General features: G+C 32.0%; 1 long non-coding RNA gene across 1 annotated transcript; it reads left to right on the top strand.

The window, feature by feature from the left end:
• The first annotated feature begins 16,779 nt into the window (after window positions 1–16,779).
• On the top strand, window positions 16,780–17,693 carry LOC107919653 (uncharacterized). Its single transcript, XR_001690408.2, has 2 exons — window positions 16,780–16,942; window positions 17,373–17,693. It is a non-coding gene; the product is annotated as an uncharacterized lncRNA (long non-coding RNA).
• Window positions 17,694–20,003: the final 2,310 nt, after the last annotated feature.

Below are 20,003 nucleotides of genomic sequence, written 5' to 3'. Positions count from 1 at the left end.
GCATGGAACGTCAGTTATGGAGTTAGAAGAGTTGGCCTGAGAGGATTTTTTTTTTTAAATGTTAAATCACGTCAAATATATACAGAGAATCCTAACTTGTATTAGAATAAATGAAAATATAGTGTTGATTCAACCAATGTTGACTAGAAAAATGAAGATAAGGTAGCTCTACTGTTCCTATATCATCACTATATATTGCATTTTAGAATCTTAATACCAATGAGAAATCACCAACAAAAAATTATTCATTATACTTTTCTACATTTAATTATGTTTTTTTTCCTCAATTTAATATATCTCTTTAATTAAATTATTATTAATATTATTGTAATGATATTTTTATCTTTTATTATTTTTATAATTTTTAAATAAAAATTAAATATAATATATTTAAAAATTAAGCAGGTGTTTTATAAATTTATAAACAAATATTTTATCACTTTATCAACAATTATTATTAAGTTTTATAAATTTAATATTAGGTATTTCGTACTGCAATTTGAATGGATGTCATATTCTGATATGAGAATTGAAGAATGCATCACATCCAAATTTTTGGCAAATCCTAATATCTAGCACGTTAAAGTGTCATTGATAGTTTTGCAACAGTTGGGATGAATGAATTTGATCGAGTGATGCGTTAGTTTGACTTTGTGCAAAATATCCTGCCTTCGCCTCAGAACCTCGATGAACTTCACAAGATTGACTTGCGAGGGAAAACTGATGAAGATTGACCCAAATTCCATGCTAAGTATATCGGCTTGTGGGAACATAGATATGATTTTATGTAACACTCCCATTTCTGGTGTGTGAAATTGTAAATATTATTATTTAATATTTATGAGTCTATTATAGTATTATATTGAATTTCGATCTAGTAATTTTATTGAACGAATAGTTAATTATGATACAAAGATTAAATCATAAAAGTAGTAAAAGTTAATTGCTATTGATTTTTATTTTTTGAAAGGGGTAAATAATATTAAACCAAGGTTGAAAGTGGTAATTAGAAGATTTTAACTAGTGGTCAAGGATTTGTGCTTTTATTTTAGTGGACTATATGTTGAAATTTTTAATTAAATTGTTATATATGTTAAAAATAATAAAACAAAAAGGTCATCATCATTCATTTAGTCTTCTTCCAAGCCATTTTTGAAGCTTCATTAATCTACCTTCTTGCATGGTAAGATGTGTAAAGCACGTTTTTCTTAAATTTTATGTTTTTAAGATTGTGGAAGCTTGGTTTAACTAACCCGTATTTTATTTTTTGAATCTGTTAAAGTTTTTAAAATTTTCCATTGATGAGTTCTTGAAGCTTTTTGTTAAATGGTTAGATTTTAAGCTTGAATATGAAAAAGGACAATTTTGTAATGTGAAAATTGTTAGTTTTGAATTAGGGACTAATGTGTACATTTTTTTAAATTGGTATGAAATTTCTATAATTAGTGATAAAATAGGGTTGTAGAAGGATGAAATTGAGATATATTTCAAAATTGAAACTCAAATTTCAAAGTTATAACAGTTTCGGTCTTAGGGACTAAATTGAATAAAATGCAAAATATTAAATGTCATTTGAGAAATGAAATTGAATTGATACATGGTTTTAATAGGTTACCAGAAGATGTTTAGAATTGATAAATTATAATGAACTGTTATAAATCAGGGTTTGTATCAATCGAAAGATAATTGAAGAAAAGACAAAATTGTATAATAATCCTCGACGTTTTATTTGTTGTTATTTTCCCAGGTAAGTTCATATGGAACTTATTATGTTATTTTATATTATGTTTGGATTGTATGATTATACTTATTATTTATATACATGTGTGATGTTGGTGATTTTGACATCTAAAGGGCTAAATCGTAAAGTATGAATTACATGGCAATTATGAATTGATACGAAGTATCAAATGGTAAAGAAATATTTATATGATTGAACGTTATATATATGATGATTGTACAAAGTTTGAAATGGTACGAATTCAATAATAGTGCCCGTATGAACTTAGTAAAAATTAGGATACGAATGGCATGCCATTAGGGTCCTAAAAGGAAAACAGGTGTTATGATTAAAGAAGTATGAACTTATATGTTGAAACTACCCTAATGAAACTTCGTAAACATATCATACATGTGAATACGGATACAAATTGATTATCGATGATTACCAAGCTCCAATATTTGTTATGGACTCAAGGATACACGTGACACAAGTTTAAATAGAACGAGTAATCTGATGTCGTTTCATAGGTTTAGCACGGACGAGTAACCTTTCATGTATGTACAACTTTGGCCAAGCTATTTGATGTGTCGATAAAGGTTTAGCCTGGACGTGTAACCTAACACTAATACATGTTCAGTTCTCACAATCAACCTGAGGTCATTTAAAGGTTCAACCCAGACGGATAACCTGACCTGTACATTACAGCTTTGCCCAAGCTATTTGACATGTCAATAAAGGTTTAGCTCGGATGAGTAACATGACACGGTTATATATTTAGCTCGAACAAGCAATTATTATATCGAAGATACTTGGGACATAGATTTAGCTCGGATGAGCAATCTGATGTTGTTTAAAAGGTTTAGCCCAGATGGATAACCTAACGCATGTTCGTATATTCATTTAGCTCGGATAACTAAGGTAACAAAATTATTGTGCATGATATGAATTTGATATTTTAAAGTGGTTAAATGTTGAATTGATTATGCATATAGTATCAAAAAGTTGATATTGGATTGAATTAAATTGAATTGTTTAAAATACATTGTTTGGAATGTGATTGAACATGTTTTATGTATGCTTGATAAATGTGCAAACAGTTGGAAAGAGTGATTATGAACTTAGTTGATATTTTTATAAAATGTATATGGAGAAAATACATGAAAATAATTAGTATGGTGGTACGTGTTTGTGATTTGAATACTTTGATCTTATTGTGCCAATATATTAATTTGAGGTTGTTTTGGGAACTGGTACAAAAATGCTTAAAGATGTCAAAAGAAATGTCATGTTAGGCATCCTTGTATTTCTATTGATTAAATTGATGCAAAATTTAGGTAAGTTAAGTGAAATTTCGTATCAAATTACTAAGCATTCCGTAATGCTTACCCTGTTGCTTTTCCTTTCCTGTAAAATTTGACTTATGGAACTTTTCGACCGGATCCTCAAGGAGCACACACTATCCACCTCCTAATTCAGTAGACTTTTGATTGTTTGAACTCGGTTATACGTGGCATGTACATAGGAATTGTTATGTTACCTTGAAATGCAAAGTTATTTTGGTACCATCAATTATATAAAATATTCTTTAATATGCTTCACAAATACAACCCATCACTAAACAAACTCAAAATAAACAAGCAAAAAAATTATTTCATAAATTAAACAATAAAATCATCTCATGTTATGCATATAGCAGTTCATAATTCAACAAATTTAAAATAAATAATAAATTTAATTTAATTTTAATTTTAATTTTAAAATATAATTTAAATATATTTTTTGTTACAAATAAATAATACATAATAAAAACTTAAAATATATTTTAAAATTAATTTTTTGATACCGATTGATATATCATATTTCGACTGGTACGAGCGAAATCAATCACTACACACTGATATTATCTATACTAATCGAAATTTATACTGAAAGGAACCTAAAATTTATTATTTTAATTTGTTATGAGAATGTAACATTCCGATGAAAATGGGCAGTACCAAGATAGTACCAACTACGATGATATAAACGCTAGTTCAATGTTAAAAATAAGATTGAGCTTGACCCAATCACATTTGGGGCTACAAGTCGTAATGTTAATTTCGAACATTAACATTGAGGATGTGATTGACTGGATCTACAAAATGCTTCACTATTAATTTAAACAATTTACATAAATAAAATGCTAAAATGCACTTGTAAAATAATGACAAAAACTAATTAAATTTTTAATTAAAAATCACATTTAGTTGAGATTTTTAATTGAAATTTTCACTTAATGAACCATTTCAATCCAATCATTCAGTTAAAACAAATTTTTAATTTTTTTTCCAAATAATATGAATTTTTTTTAAAACAGTAAAAAAATATTGAAAAAGGGAATCTCTCTCTCTCTATATATATTAAATTGATAAAAATTCTGTAACCTTTCTTTCTCGTCTTTACGACCATTTTAGGTTTTATCTTTTTTAGCAGTGTTTATTGTTTTCTAAGTTAGATTGGTGTTAAACTGACCTCCACCCTTTTCATAACTCCTAGGTTGATAATTGTCTTTTTCTTTAATATGTTGGAACAATGGTGTGTTTAATGTGCAGGTGAAGATCATTGAGAAATTAGGAGCTAAGCAAGCAATGTTGCGCCTGTGTAAACCAGCAAATCTACCATATCAATGAAGGTCAAGATGCTCAAGGCTATTTGAGATCATCGCCACACTCCTAAATTGAATGTCCCTCATCCAAGATTATTTGACAATTTAATGAAAGCCATGTTGCTAGAGGACTTGGAACGATATATTTAACTTAAAAAGTATTTTTTTTCAAGAAAGGGCAAATTACATTAACAATCACTAAACTTCCAATAAAATTATATATCAGTCACTCAAGTTTTAAAGCTGACATAATAGTCACTAATATTATCAAATCATTTCATTTTGGTCACTCATCCCTTTACGTTTATATATGGTTAGTATAAAAATAACTGTGACAATAAGATTAGATATTGTAATAATATTATTGGGTGAGATAAAAAATAAACTAAACACATTATATTGCACTCAATCGTCTATTCAAATTCACCTTAAATGCAGAAGTTGATGAAGGAACTAACCAAATTTATTGGAGTTAGCAAAAGACAAGATGTCAAATATGAAAGGATCATCATAAGTGGATAAAGTCAGTGACTCAGTGCACACGAATTTTACTAACACAAAACAAGGCTTGATGTTGGAGTAGGAGTGTTGAAATGTTGAATTTATTTATTAACCAAATCGAATTATTATTAATTGAATTATTTGGAATATAAAAAAATTTAATTGTCAATTAAATCGAAATTTTTTTCAAGTACATTAACTGAATATGTTTTTGTCTTTCGGTTAAAATAAGTATAAAACATATAAAAATACATTATTAATGTTCATTTTTTTTTGTAGATCAAAAAATATAATATATAAAATATATATTATTTATTTTGATTAATATAAGAAATAATAGTTCAAAAAATATATTGTTAATATAAAAATATATTATATGTATTATTTAATTCAATTAATTATTCGATTTCAAATCGAATTAATTGATAACTAAAATTTTAAAAAATTATTAACCAACTTCCAACTAAACTAAATTCGACCATCGACCGGTTAATTGAATTAAATTTATTCAATCGATTAATTCGATTTTAACCGAACAATGAACACCCCTATATTGAAAAGCCTTGAAGTTAGAATGTCCTTGATTAAATGCTCCATATAGCTTATGATAGAAAAAGGGTTGTTTGGAGAGGTGGAGATCAAAACAGGGAGTTGGAATTCAAAATCAAATCCAAGTTTTCAGTTTTAAGTTTAAGGGTGCATTTGGTTCCTCGTTATGTAATAGAATTATGGAAATATAAAATTATAAGTAGAATATAAATTTATTTTTATTTTATTTATTTGACTATAATATAAAATTCATGTGTGAAGTAAATTTTATTAAATTATCTTTTGATATAGGACTTTTATTTTTTATTTTTTATAAGAATGCACTTTGAGTGTTCTCAATAATTCTATATATATTTAAAAAGTTGTTTATATAGTTATTTGGATTTTGTTCTTTATTTATAATTTTTTATGTAAAATAAGAAAGGATAAAAGTTTTTATTTCAAAAAAAAAATCATATATTCAATCATTTTCTATGAGTGTTTGAATTTAATCTCTATATAATAATGACTCCTGTATGCATCCATAAAAAAAAATTAGTAACTAAGATTATTCAAACAAATTTATAAAATAAAATAATTAATTAAACAAATTTAAGTTGGTGGTTTAATTCAACATTAAATTTCAAAATTTATAATAAAAATCATTTCCCTAGAGCATTCAACAAACTATTTTTTAAAATTAATAATCAATGCAATAAACCATAAACCATAAAATACTATGAAGACAAAAAGTAATTTTGTCTTAAATTTTAGATTTCATCCAAAATATTATATAACTTATAAAAGCAATTATAATGAGATTACATTCTATATTATAATATATTTATAATGTAAAAATAAAATAAAATTATACTAGGATCGCTATATTAAGAATTTAAACACCATAATTTATTTTAAAATATATTATTATAAAGTGTTTAATTTCATTTTTTCGATTAAAAGATTGACGAATTGGCATTTTTTGAAAGCCTTAATTGATAATTAGGTGAAAAAAATGAAATAAGAGATGAGATAAATAATCCATTCAGTTGACAAATGGAAAACAAAAAGAAGCCGCATTAATGTTATATTAGGAAATTTGTTTTGTATATATATATACAGCTACTTTTTTCACCTGTTAGTTGTATGTATGTATTTTAATATTTTATATTTATTTATTAAAAAATTATTATAAAAGTCATCACATTTTAAAAATACTGTCAAAACTTTTTTTTTAAATCGACTTTTTATTTTAAAACAAGAATGGAGTCGCCACTAATTCTTTTTACTAAGTGTAATTGGGTCATATTTATTGTAAATGGGCTTTTATTATTTTTTGTTTTGTTTATTGGGTTTATTTAAGTGTGTTGGGTCGGGCAAAATTAGGCCCTTACAGCTGCCTCTCTTTGCTCGTTGTCGTGTAACGGGAATAGAGTAAAAACTTTAAGAAGGGCCAATTTTGTCAGGTCTTGCCGAATCTCGACTTCTTTGGTGTTTTTCTTTTTCAAGTAGCCTCATTCTAACCCATTATAACTTTAGGGGTATAGGAATTGTAGTTTCAATCGACTCCGCTGTAACTTCAAGGAGATGAGATTCGTAGCTTCAATCTGCTCCACTATAACTTCAAGGAGATAAGATTTGTAACTTGTAGCTTTAATCTGTTTCACTGCAACTTCAGGGAAATAAGATTCGCTGTGGTAGATTTAATTTAACCCATTGCAACTTCAGTGATATATGATTTGTCATTTCAATCTACTCCACTGCAACTTCAGCGAGATAAGATTTGTAGCTTCAATCTGCTCCACTGCAACTTCAGGGAGATAAGATTTGTAGCTTAAATCTACTCCACTGCAACTTCAAGGAGATAAGATTTGTTGTTTCAATCTGCTCCACTGCAACTTCAGGGAGATAAGATTTGTAGCTCTAATCCGATCTACTACAACTTCAGGGATATGAGATTTGTAGCTTTATTTCGCTCCACTGCATCTTCAGGAGATAAAATTTGCTATATTCAATCCAACCCACTGTAGCTTGAGGGACTGATCTATTACATCGTTCTCTAGCAAACTTGACCTGTAGAATCCATTTCATAGGCCTATATTTATGCCAAGTGATCAGAATGAATCAAATGCTCCCCACTAGATGTATATGAATAATATTTGTATGAATACAGAATGTCATTTTTGAGAATAATCCCCTCTTCAATACTTAGGTTGACATCACTCGTTGTTTGTTAAGGTTCTATCACTAATGTGTTACCATGCCTTCTTGTTCAAATCTAGTATTTTTGACAAGAAACCTAAAGAAGTAATCACAATTTAGACTATTTGTTCGCAGATATTTCCCACCCTTATATTTGGTTAATTCTAACTAGTAGTCTTGTTTCAGGTCCTTGTACTATTTAGAAAACCTTTCAAAGCAATATGCAGAAATCCTTTTACTTAAATACTGTTAGTCCATTAATCGTTATTTCAATGTAAAAATGCTTGAATAAGGTTGTAACAATGGACAAGATTACAATTTATTAGGAGCAAAGCTCGAAGTAAATAGATTAATCAAAATAACAAATATTGCTAAAATACAAAATGAGTAAGATGAAATTAGGTGCCCAAAATATCGCAGCATGAGCTTCTCTGCACAAACTTCTTGAGGATCATTTTGAGCCTAATATGTGTCTAGGAGATCTGGAGTACTTTCTTGATGCCCCAAGATATAACGTTTCTCCTTCTAAGAAGACACAACTACCATATATTCAACCTTTGATCTAAATTTAAGTTGCCCCTTTTTGAGTTTTCAATTCAAAACCCCTTTGGTCTCAAGGCTCCCTTTTGTGAGTTTTCGCCTTAGCATCTCCCTTTTTTTTTAGGTGAAGTATTTCTTCACTGAATTCGAATTCATAAGATTAGGCAGGTTTTTTCCATCCATCTCGGTCAAAATCAACGCTCTTCTAGAAAAAGCTTTCTTTACCACATAAAATCCTTCCCAATTCAGTATCCATATTCTTCTGAAGTCTTTTTGTATAGTCAGGATCTTTTTCAATACCAGGTCACCCTCATGGAATTCTCTGGGTGAACCTTTTTGTAATAAGCTCGTATTATTCATTTTTAGTACATTTGACCATGACAGATAGCTTTCAGTCTCTTCTCTTCAATCAAGTTAAACTGATCGTATCGAGATTGGATCCATTCTGCTTCATCTAACTTCAACTTTGATAAAACTCGTAGAGAAGAAATCTCGACTTTAATGAGCAAAACCGCCTCCATTTCATAAACCAATGAGAAAGGCGTTACCCCAGTGGAGGCTCTGACAAACGTTCTATAAGCATAAAGGGTAAATGGTAACTTATGTCAGTCTTTATAAGTCTCTGGCATTTTTCTCACGATTCTCTTAATGTTTTTATTGGTTGCCTCAACTGCACCGTTCATTTTTTAGCGATATGGTGAAGAGTTGTGGTGTTTGATCTTGAATTGACTGTAGACTCTCGATAATGTTATTATTCAAATTTAATGCATTATCAGATATGACCCTTTTTGGAATTCCATACCGATATATGATCTCTTTCTTCAAAAATTTACTAACTACCGACTTCGTGACATTGGCATAAGAAGCAGTTTGTACTTACTTGGTAAAGTAGTTGACGACCACAAAGATGAATAGATGCCCATTGGAAGCTTTTGGCAAGATCGGCCTAATGACATCCATGCCCCACATAGAGAAAGGCCATGGAGAAGTCATAACATGAAGAGGTGAATGAGGCACATGAATTTTGTCTCCATAAATTTGGCACTTATGGCATCTCTTGGCATAACTAATGCAATCACATTCCATAGTGGACCAATAATATCCGAATCTCATGATTTGCTTGGCCATTATAAAACTATTAACATGTGTTCCACAAACACTCTCATGGACCTTTTTCAAGATTCTCTTGACCTCAACAGCGTCCACGAATCTTAGTAGCACCTGATCCTTTCTTCTTTTATATAGTATTCCCCCATCAAAGACATAGTCATTAGCCGATCTCCTTAACGTCCTTTTATCATTCTCAGTTGCCTGATTAGGGTATTCACGATTCTTTACATATTGCAGTATATCGTGGTATCAAGGGTGATCGTCTTTTTCTTCTTCCTCAATAATGTAACAATGGGCTGGAGCCTCATAAATACTTATCTGAATAGGTTTTACATCCTCTTGTTTGTTCACTTTGACTATGGAAGCTAAAGTAGCCAGATCATCAGCCATCTCATTTTCATCTCGCGAGAGGTAACAGAAGGTGATGTCATCAAACTTTTTAACTAACTCTAGGTCCAGCCTTCTATACTCGATCAACTTGGGATCTCTTGTTTCCCATTCACCTTTAAGTTGATAGATTACTAGTGCAGAATCCCCATATACCTCCAATACCTTAATCTTACATTCTATGGTTACACGGATAGCCATGATACATGCTTCGTATTCTGCCATGTTATTTGTGCAATCAAAGTCAAGTTTAGTGATAAAAGGATAATGATCTCCGTCTGGGGAGACTAGGACTGCCCTAATTCCATTACCCATAGTGTTTGAAGCCCCATCAAAATTTAGTTTCCAAGGATGTTTTTCTTAAGCACCTTCTTCAGTAGTTACAACATACATCAGATCTTCATTTGAGAAATCAAAATTTAAAGGCTCGTAATCCTCTAGAGCTCTATTGGCTAGGAAGTCCGCTATTGCACTCTCTTTTACTATCTTTTGGTTTACATAGATTATATCAAATTTGGAGAGTAGAATTTTTCATTAGACCATTCTTCTATTCAAATCAGTTGACTCCATTATGTACTTTAGAGGGTCTATTTTTTAGATTAGCTAAGTTGTATGGTACAACATATACTGTTTCAGTCTCTGGGTTATCCAGATTAAGGCGCAACACAACTTCTCAATTAGCGAGTATCTTGTCTCACATTCAGTGAACTTCCTACTGAGGTAATATATCGCTCTTTCTTTCTTTGCTGACTCATCATATTGACCAAGCATGCACCCTATAGAATTTTCAAATACTATCAAGTACAATATCAGTAGGTTATTTAGGCTAGGTGGCATCAGCACTAGGACATTGGACAAGTAATATTTGACTTTCTCAAAAGTCTTTTGGTATTCCACATCCCATACACTTAGATTATGTTTCTTAAGGAGACGAAATATGGGATCACATTTCTCGGTTAATTGTGAAATGAACTGAGCGATATAATTTAATCTCCCTAAGAAACCTCGGACCTCTTTTTGAGTGTGTGGCAAAGGTAACTCCTGTATAGCCTTAACTTTATCTGGGTCGATCTTGATCCCTTTTTCGCTGACTACAAATACTAGCAATTTTCCTGACCTAGCCCTAAAGGTACATTTTGTTGGATTGAGCTTTAGCTGGAACTTTTTCAACCTCAAAAACAATTTTCTCAAGACTTGTACATGCTTCTTTTCTGCTAGGGATTTTGCGATCATATCATCGATATAAACCTCGATTTCTTTGTGCATCATATCATGAAACAAAATTACCATGGCTCTTTAATACGTCGCTCCTACATTTTTTAGTCCAAATGGTATCACTTTATAGCAAATGTTCCCCAAATGGTTACGAATGTAATCTTTTCCATGTCTTCAAGATGCATATCTATCTGGTTGTATCCGGAAAAGCCATCTATGAAAGAGAACAGTGAATAACCTGCTGTGTTTTCCACTAAGGTGTCGATGTGAGGCAATGGGAAATTATCCTTCAAGCTGGCTTTGTTTAAATCCATTTAGTTTACACACATGCGTACTTTCCCATCTTTCTTAAGGACGGGGACTATATTGGCTACCCACTTCGAGTATTTAACCATTTGTAGGAAACCAGCGTCGAACTATTTCTTGACCTCTTCTTTTATTATTAGCAGGATGTCGGGCCTTATCCTTTGGAGTTTTTGTTGAACCAGCTTGCATTCTTCCCTTATGGGAAGCCGGTGTACCACGATATCAATACTTAGACCAGTCATGTCTTGATAGGACCATGCGAAGACATTTTTGAATTCTTAGATTAACTCAGCGAGGTCTTGCTTCGTCTCTGCATCTTCACCTCATTTTTTTCTTGTTTGTCTCCGAAACTCACAATTTCTACTGACTCTTTGTAAGGTATGATTTGTTTTTCATATTGTTCTATCATTCTAAAAAAATAAGAGATAGGTTACAATCTCAATCATTTTCAAAATCCTAAGGTTCCTCGGGACACATATCCTGCTCAAAATGAGACTCTGAGTCAGCAACAGCATCCCTCGTATCATTAATACTTGGAGACCTGTTATAGGAATAAAGGAAGACCCAAAGAACAAATGAATTTAAGAATAATTATCCGTGTGGCATGAGTATGAATGAAATGGAATAATTAAAATAATATTTTCCAAAATAAGACACAAAGATGCATTTTATTAAAATAAAGATATTGGACATATGCCTTTTTTACAAAAGAATTTTTATTGCTCCCAGGCTTAGAGTAATAAGTGTGTTTTGAACATTACTTTGAATTAGTTCTAAAAATTATAGGAATCTCTTCTACAGTCTAATTGTTTAGAACACTTCTGGGGATATAAGGACAAATGCCTGATAAGTTTTCTTCCTCAATCCCTTCTTCGGATATGGCATTGATGCTCAGATTTCCCAGCAGTTCTTCTATATTTTCTTATTTTGACATTTTTCATTCAGGATAAATGATTTCTCCTAACACGAATGCTTTAGATATATGAGGAAAGGTTATCGATTTTCACTTGACCTCTACCCTATTTAGTTGCGCTCTTCTTCTTTCTTACTTCTTCTCCAGCTCCTTCTTCTTTTGTCTCACATCTGGCTAAAGCGGCCTTATTAGTCTATCAGTATTGATGCCTCGACTCTTCATTAAAGGTATTTTTCGAGTCCTCTTCCAAGCAAGGCTCCTTTCTCAACCATCAATTGTAGACCCATCCTTATGGTTTTAGATATTTTTGGCACTAGGATCTTGCTTCCTTCTACAATAAAAGTTGCATTAACAAATTCCAGTGATCGAAAGGAATATTCTATTGTCTCTTCATCAGCTCCTATGTATGGTGCGTCACTAGTAACAGATGCAATGATATCCTCTTTAGCATTTATTATTACCAGTCGACCCTCTGTTACCAGTTTCAGTTTTTGGTGCAATGACGATGACACTGTCCAAGCTGAATGAATCCAATGACTACCTAACAAATAGTTATAACAGGGTTTAATATCCATTACCAGAAAATATATCTCATATGTGTTCGGACCAATTAATAGAGGTATTTCAATCCTCCTTCTCACCCTCCTTTCTGTACCATTGAATGCTCTCACTATATTTTGGCATGTCTTTATGTGGGAGCTATCATAGGTAATCTATTTAGTGTGGATAGAGGTAAGATGTTCAGCACAGATCCATTATCGATTAACACTCCTGGAAATGTATATCTTTTGCAGCGGATAGTGATGTGTAAAGCCTTTGTGGATCCCATGCCTCCTAGAGGTATTTCATTATCATTGAAAAAGATGAAATTGTAGGTACTCAGATTATTAACCAAACGATCTAGCTTGTTTACAGAGATATCATCGCGACATAAGTTTCATTGAACACCTTCATCAATGTGCTACGATGTATCTCTAAGCTTAATAGCAAAGCTAGTACTGATATACGAGCTAGTTGTTTGTGTAGTTGTTCTACAACACTATACTCGCTATGCTTTAAGAACTTCAAGAATTCTTTAGCCTCATTCTCAGTTACTGGCTCATTAATAGGTGATTCACGTCTAGCTGCTTTTTCTTTCTTGTGCTCAACTGCAAGGGTTTTTTCCTTAATAGGTTCAGTTCTCACACTTGCAAGGTTATAGTGACTCCCACTGTACGTGAATAAACCAATATCTTGGCTATCTTCTGAAGTGCTAACTGAGTTCTCCTCTCTTGGGATCATCACGTTGCAGCAATAATTCCATGTAATCCTTTTGCCATCCTTGTAGGGAAAAACCACAGGTTTCTGAATTATGACTCTTGGTACAACTTGTATTCCCGCTTCATTACTTCTTGGTCGTGAAATAATCACAATCTGGTGGTTGACCTTGTAGACTTTCTCCGTTGATCTTGCCTCTGAGGCGCAAACATCTCCTCCTTCTGAGCCATTGACATCTTTAAAAATTTTAACTCTCTGTTATCCATCAAACTTTACACCAGAGCTCTGAATTCGGTATACTCCTAGATCTCATGACCTTCTTTAGCGTGGAACCATAGTAGCTCCTCACTCTTTTAGTACCTCTTCTAAATTTTGAATGATTAATTCCACGACTATCATTTTTTGCCAGACCCATTTTAGTGGGGAATTCACTTCTACAACATCAGTTTTGGTCCTTTTTCTTCCACTCTCAATTATCGCATTTACTCCTTGGTCAGAATGACTAGGTAACAGATTTCCTGTCACATTAGGTCTTGAGGGATCATCGAACTTTACAATCCCTATTTTAATGAACCTCTTAATCAACTTTTTGAATACAGTACAGTTCTAAATTGAGTATTCCGTTATTCTTGCGTGGTACTCGCATTGAGCATTCGCATCATACTAGTTGGGGAACGGAGGTTGCATAGGTTTTAAGTAAAACGGGGATACCACATACGTGTTGAACAAATTCTGATATAACTCTTTATATGTTATCGGGATAGGTATAAATTGGAGTTTTTTCGTGTTTGGCCTTGAATTAGATGCTTGCCTCGAAGGGTCTTGGTGGCTGGTTGCCACGATCCTTGGTTGGCCTATGGTAATCGATTTTGAATAGCTTTTATTATACACACTAGTGGTGTTTACTTCATTTTCTTTCTTTCTCGGGGTAGATTTTTTAGTGTTCTCCCCCACATCTGTTTTCCCACTCCTTACTGCATTTTCAATCATCTCTCTGGACATTACTACATTTGAGAAGCTTTTAGTAGTGCTTTCTAGCATGTGATTAATGAACGGGGCTTTCAGAGTGTTTATGAAGAGCATTGTTGTCTCCTTCTCCAGAAGAGGTGGCTAGACTTGTGTTGTCACCTCTCTCCATCTCTGAACGTATTGCCTAAAGCTTTCACTTTGCTTCTTCTCCATATTTTACAGCGTAATTATATCGGGTGTCATGTCGATCACATGGCTATATTGTTTCATAAAAGCCTGTGACAAGTCTTTCTATGAGTTGTGTCGAAACCATTTTTTATTTGAAAAAAATGGAGATCGACTTTAAAACGAAGTGTAGAGTCGCCACCAATCTTTTTGTTTAGGTGTGATTGGATCACCTAATAAAACACTTTATTCTATTTAAATCAATTTTGGTTTACGTAAATTTAAAAATGGGTTCGGGAGCTGGTTACGTATGAGGAAGCGTTAGCACCCTCACTACACCCAAAAATTGGTACCAGATTGATTAAGTGATGTCCTTATGTTTAAGATTTTAGAATTTTTTTTTTGAAATATGGTTCCTTTTAAAACATTTGAGTGGTTCAAGTTGGTCATCAAAATTCTCTTGTTTCAAAGGTATTCAGCATCACATCCAGCACGATAAGACATGATTCTTTATACCTTTGAAAACACGATTGATTTTTGACTTCCAAAAGTTCATACGTTGAAAATTACAAAAGGATGTCCAATTATTTAGTCCAACGAAAAATTGAAACCCAGCAAGGTAGGGCACGATTTCCCAAATTTCCAAACATTGAACATTGCCTTATTTTAGAATTTTTTTAAAAAAAATTGTAAACTAACTCAAAACACATTTATTTGACCAGAAACAAGATGAAATAATTAATTTTAAAAAAAATTGAAATTACAAAGCAACATTTGTATAAAAAGAGAAATAATAAACATGGGATAATATGCACACATAAAGTACAATACTTGGTGAATGAAGATGATACAACCTTATCTAACCAACTAAAAAAACAAACAATTAAATATAATTAATCTAAGAAAAATTTAACCAAATTTTCAAGCATGGATGGAGAACAATTGATATAACAATACAAAAAAAAAGAATAAGTAATATGCCACAACAATATATAATAATCAACACAAAATGTACAAAACAAAATGAAAATTAGAAGTCAATGTGGTATAAGACAATTTTAAAATAATGATGAATTAATGAACACATAATATATATAATATATGAATTGATGAATTGATGAATTTGAAATAATTTGTATAAAGAACTAGGGATATATATACAATCATTAAAATGAATATTATAGAACTAAGGCATTTGAATCAAATAATATGCAAAATGTTAAAAACATTTGTTTAAAACTGACAATATACACACAATAAAGGGGAATTTAAATAATATATAAAATATGAAAGGATAGTAAAAATACATAATAAGATATAATCTTAGGAAATAAATTATATACATAATAGATTTACAAAACATATATGTATAAATAGATTTAGAAGCAATTATTTGTAAAAATAGCATGGAATTAATAATGCGTATAAGATTAAATTAATTTTATCATAAATTGTATATGTAATAGATTTTAAAAACATAATTATGTATACTAATAGATTTAAAAGAAATTATATGTATAAAATAACATGAATTTAATGATGTATATAGATCAAACATATGTACCAATATATATGTATATATAATAATTTAAATAATACATAAAATATGTAGGATTTTCCTTTAAATAACAAAGATATATAATAAAATATGTGAATAAATTTAAAAGAAATTATATGCATAAAATAACATAATATTAATAATATACATAGAATAAAATTAACTTTATCATGAATTATTTATCATGAATTATATATATATATAATAATGTATAAGAACATTTATATAAAATATTATACAAAAATGTTAAAATGATATGATATAAAAATTTTACAATAATGACTTTAAAAAACAAAATACAATTATCAAAGTAGCTCAAAAAATAAAAATAAGTAAACAAGAATTTAAAAAAATGAATGTGAAATGAATCTAAAAAAATGATGAAAAAAAACTTAATTAAAATAAAATTAAAATAAAAGGGATAATTCACAAATGAAATAAACTTTTGAAATTAAAATGATGACCAACGCGCAATGTGCGTGAACGTGCGAGGATTAAAAATGCAATTATTCCAAGTTTCTGAACGCACCATGTAAACATGGATCAAATCAAAATAGCGCACAAGTTTTAGGAAAGAATTAAAAAACAAAAGAAACATAAATGGTACCTAATCAGATGACGGAAAACGAGGAGGGACCAAATGTGCAATTAACCCAAATCAATTAAGTGCGCGGATGTTGCCCAAGTCGGGTCGATTCACGCGCAGATTCCTCCATCACTTAAACAGCGCCGTTTCATTAGCTGTTAAAGTTAGAAAAAATTTCTTTGAAAATATTATTTGCTCTTTTCTAAAGAATAGCCATCATCCTTACTAGGGTTTCGGCTTCTCAAAGGCTACCCTTCGATGCTTGCTACACCACCACATATGGTGGCCAACGCGCAAAAGATGGCTTGGATCTGATCGACCATGATCTCGAAAGCTAGGTAAGTGTTCATTTCTTTCCCCCTTTTTATTTTTATACATTAACAACAATAGAAGAAGATAAAAAAATGAAAGATCTAGATGAAACCAATTTTAAATCTATTTTAAAAAATAAGAGGGATAGAGATCTATCAAAACGAAGAGGATTTCAATACCTCCTTTTATCTTTTTTTGCAATCACAAAGTAAATCCACCCTTGAAATCAAACGAAAGCCAGATCCACTGAAAAAATAAACGCAACCCTCTGCTAAATTTATTTGATTTTTTTGTATTCCAATATACATCCGTAATCCATTTACAGTACAAATGATGGCTTTTTATAGCCGATTTACAACATAAATAAAAGAAAAATAAAAATTCTATTTTCTTGCTGTCAGTTGCTGGCTTATTTTTCTGTTATTGGCATTACTGCTTTTGTTATTCTTCTCGCAGGTTCTATGGCCATATGGAGCAGAAATCGCTCGTAGTGACGTGGAGGAGGCTCGAATGCTGCGGTACTGGTTTCGTGCGAGGCTGCTGTGCGCTTGAGCTTGGTGGCTTAGGGTTTCCAGAGACCTCACCTGTCCGGGCCATTTGGGCCAGACAATAGAGCTATTTTAGAAGTGGACTGTTAATTTTGTTAGGGATTTGGGTTTAGGTTTATTAGGTTAGGTTTATTTGGGCTTTTATTGTTGGGTTATAAGTGATTTGTAAATGGACTTTGATGATGAACTTTTATTGGTTTTTATTTTAATTTATTTTTTGTTTTTTTAATTTCTGGTTTTTTTCTAACGGGCCCGGGTGAAATGGGCCTATTACAAGTTGATTTTAGCACGGCTTAATTAATTGTACCATTTGGCATCCGACCCAATCAAACTTTCCTAGAAGCAATGGATTAACAATTAATTGTTATTAACGTATCTCGTCATTCTTCTGCAAAAAATTGTGATATAGGCTTCAGGACAACTAATCCCATTATATTTTTCAAATTCTGGAGTCTTAAATTTTGGTGGGAGCACTAGATCTGGGACTAAGCTCAATTCCTTAGCATTGTCCCTGAAAAGGTAATCAGCATTCTTCATAGCTCTGAATTTCTCCTCTAACCACTTGCACCAATCTTTTAGCTCTTTTGGCAATTCTACTCTTACTTTATCCATTTCTGCCATGCCGTCCAAATCTGCAACGACGGGGTTGGTCGAATTATCTTCGGGATTAGAACTTGAACTCGTTGGGTAGTTCACCAATGCTGAGGTGCCGACCTAGTATTGTTGTGGCCTTATAGTAACAGGTACCTTTCGTGGATATGTATTTGGTTGGGCTTAAGCATTCACCAGGGTAAAGCCTAGGGGGTATGTAGGATCTTCATTATCATCCTTAGAGTTAATCATAGTACTTTTCCCTTTTTTGATCCCTCCAACCAACAACTGGGTCAACTGGCTTATCATGCTTCGTTGGGACTCTTGTATTTGATCCCTCATGTCTTGATGCACCTTAGCTAATTGTTCCTGAAGCTGCTGTTGCAATTAATCTTGCACGTCTTTCTGAATTTGCTCCAGTCTCTCTAACCTTTAATCTATGGATTTGGTTTTACTGCAGGTACCGTAACGATATTCAGTTGGCAAATTCTTGTTGGTTTCTAGGGTAACTATCATAATTTTGATTAATTAGGGTATTTTATTTATGAAATTTAATGTATATGATGAAATGTACCTGATGAATGAAAAATGAATGCAAAAAGAGGCATTAGTTTTGATTCAATTCTATTAGAACAACTTTACTAGAAAACAAATCTCTTTACATAAAACAGATATATTTTACATATACGGCATTGCCCTAATACTCAAAGCCTTAACTTTTCTAAGGAACCAAGCTAATTCTCGGCCTCGATCTGATTCTGACTCATATCTTAAGCGCAACATGTCAGCCTGAACTGCTAGTGTTTGCAAATGGTCGGCTACTTCCTGTACTTGAATTAAAACTTCGCCCATGATGTGATCTCTATCCCTAATCTGACCTTGAGAGCGTTGAAGTTACTCTTTCCAATGTTCATTATTCATTTCAAGAAGCTCAACTTGAAGTTCACAATTTTGCAGTGTGACCTCAAACTCTTCTATCTTTCACTTCAACTCTTCAATCTTATTCAAGCTTGCTTTCAACTCAATCACGGAGTTGCAACTACGATATTAATGCAGTGACCTTTCTAATTCTGCTACTCGGGCTCTCAATCCAACCTTTTCGCTTCAGCTTTCTAACAAATCCCTTTTTAGAACATCTTCTCAAGCTCAAGCATCTTGAAATTTCTTTTCCCACTGACCAGTTTTAATATTTTCTTCTTGGATTTCTTGCCTCCAATGTTCTGATGTTTTACCCAACCCGATAGTCTTTATCGACAAAGGTAGTTTCTTCTAGTCCATTTTAAAGTTATACAAGTCTTCCTCAGCCCTATTCTTTCTTTTTCTCATTTCTCAGCTTCTAATTTCTGAATGTCGATGTGTAATCCTAGTTGAACCTTTTCCTCTTCCAACTTTTCTATCCTTTTCGCCAACTTTGAACTCTTCTTTTCGAAGTCTTCCTTTACGATCTCTAATTTAGATGGGATCACTTGCGATTGTTCTTCTATTGACCAGGTACTTTCTTGGCTCATCGAAGGGACATTGTCATTGATTCTTTTACCCAACCACCAATCATATTTCGGGGTTGTCATGGGATTTACGGAAAACCTCTTCATTTTGTGAGTTTGGTTTCAAGCATTCGATATTTCACAAACCTTCTTTTTGTAGTTATCACCTTTGTATGCAAACTCACATTGAGCCAACCCTTGCGTTGTCGGTATGAACTGCCTCGACCTATACTGTCTCAGTATAAGTAGAGAGGCATATCTAACAGCTCCCTATATTTCGAGTAAAGGGACCTAGTTGAAGTCTCCACATCGGTACAAAATTTCATTAAGGATCATCTAAGGGGCCCTCCATTCAACGTCTTTGTCTTGGAGGCTTTAAAGAATTGTCATCCACTTTTCTTCAAAAATGTTGTCTTACCTTGGGTTAGCCACGAATTCTTTCAACGGAGAGTAGTTCTCGAAGA

The sequence above is a fragment of the Gossypium hirsutum genome, chromosome A08, assembly GCF_007990345.1.
Source record: "Gossypium hirsutum isolate 1008001.06 chromosome A08, Gossypium_hirsutum_v2.1, whole genome shotgun sequence".
In the NCBI taxonomy this organism is placed as follows: domain Eukaryota; kingdom Viridiplantae; phylum Streptophyta; class Magnoliopsida; order Malvales; family Malvaceae; genus Gossypium; species Gossypium hirsutum.
Note: the sequence above shows the minus strand (reverse complement) of the source record. Positions and strands in the feature narration are given on the sequence as shown.